The following is a 2,168-nucleotide window of genomic DNA, read 5'->3' as shown; positions in this document are numbered from 1 at the left end:
TTTATTTCGATTTCATTGTTTTATTGTTCTTTCCCGCTGTATTCATAGTCTTTCTAACAATCTAAAATGTTATCCCTTATTTCGGATACACGGGGAAGGGGAAATCGATTGACGGGTATGGGTTCTTCGGTGAGAGATCTAACTCTTGATTTTCACAAACTCGAAAAATTCGAGGGCGTGGCTTTTCGGCGGTGGCAAAAGAAGATGAAATTTCTTCTTACTACGTTGCACGTGGCGTATGTAATCAGCACTCCACGACCGGAGGAGAATGAAGAGGAGACGCTCGCTCAAGCACGCACGAGGAACAAGTGGGACAACGACAATTATGTGTGCTGCGGACACATATTGAACGGTATGTCCAATGCCCTTTTTGATGTGTATCAAAATATAGAGACTGCAAAAGAATTGTGGTCCAAATTGGAAGAGAAATACATGTCGGAAGATGCCTCGAGTAAGAGGTTTCTTGTAAGCGAGTTTAACGCTTACAAGATGGTGGACGCAAGACCGGTTATGGAGCAATTTCATGAGCTCCAGAGGATCTTGGGTAGTTTCACTCAACATGAATTGAAAATGGATGAAACCATTATGGTTTCTTCTATTGTTGACAAGTTACCACCGTCTTGGAAGGACGTTAAGCGTTCCTTGAAGCATAGGAAGGAAGATATGACCCTTGAGCAATTGGGATCACATCTTCGGATTGAGGAGAACTTTCGAATGCATGACAAGAAAGACACACATGTTTCTTCGTCTACTACGGTTCATGTGGTGGAGGAAGAGAAGAAACGGGGCCAAAAGAGGCCAAACAAATCCCCGAAAGGCCACTCAAACAAAAGGCCTAAGCCGAGTGGGAGTTGTTGGTTCTGCAACAAGCCCGGACACTTTAAAAAGGATTGCTATTCCTACAAGAATAGAAAGAAGGGTCAAGGCCAAGGCAAACACGACCAAGGCCAACCCAACCAAGGTACAATCGCTCTTGTTGACACAAACTCAGTTATAAGTTTTGTGGCTATGATTTATGAGTTGAATCATGTACAGGAGAGTGATAACTCTTGGTGGATTGATTCGGGCGCTACGAGACACATATGTAAAGACCGCAACCTATTCAAGACGTTTGAGGACGTCAAGGATGGAAGCGTGCTTTACATGGGCAATGAATCTACGGTTGACGTCTTGGAAAAGGGACAAGTAGATTTGTTGTTTACATCCGGGAAAACTCTTACTCTTCGAGATGTGCTTTATGCACCGGATGTTAGGAAGAATCTTGTATCGGGTAGCGTATTGAATCGATTCGGGTTCAAAATGGTGTTTGAGGCTGATAAGTTTGTGTTGTCCAAAGGGGGGATTTTTGTTGGACAATGCTATCTATGTAATTCGATGTTCAAACTCAATATTAATAAACCGAGTACTTCTTTGTATGTTCTCTCTTCCAATGTTTCAGATTTATGGCATGCTAGATTAGGTCACGTTCATTTTAAACGGATGCATGTAATGTCTAAGTTAGATCTTATTCCACCTTGTGAATTGGAGAATGATCATCGTTGCGTTACTTGCATGAAAACAAAAATCACGAGGCTGTCATTTCCTAACGTAGAAAGAAGTTCGGACACTCTAGAACTTGTACATAGTGACTTGTGCGATTTTCATAGTACACCGTCTCTAGGAAATAAAAAGTACGTAGTTACGTTTATTGAGGATTCGACTAGGTTATGCTACGTTTACTTGTTGCATTCTAAAGACGAAGCTTTGGATAAGTTTAGGGTGTATAAGTCCGAGGTTGAAACACAACTCGGGGTTAAGCTCAAGAAGCTTAGAACCGATAGGGGAGGAGAATATTATGATCCGACACTCTTTGAATCCGTAGGCGTGATTCATGAGACGACCGCTCCGTATACACCACAACAAAACGGTGTAGCGGAAAGAAAGAATAGGGTGTTGAAAGAAATGGTAAACTCCATGCTTTCTTTCTCGGGATTAAGCGAGGGTTTTTGGGGAGAAGACAAGTTAATGGCTTGCTATATTCTTAATCGAGTTCCCTCGAAAAAGAATAAAATAACCACATATGAGCTATGATATAAGCGAAAACCAAATCTGAATTATTTTCAGATTTGGGGTTGTCGGGCAATGGTTAAAGTCTCGGAACCCAAACGAAAAACTTTGGGTGAACGAGG

Source organism: Tarenaya hassleriana, unplaced genomic scaffold (assembly GCF_000463585.1).
Source record: "Tarenaya hassleriana unplaced genomic scaffold, ASM46358v1 Cleome28, whole genome shotgun sequence".
NCBI lineage: Eukaryota > Viridiplantae > Streptophyta > Magnoliopsida > Brassicales > Cleomaceae > Tarenaya > Tarenaya hassleriana.
The sequence above is the reverse complement of the archived record's forward strand: the minus strand, read 5'-3'. Positions refer to the sequence as shown.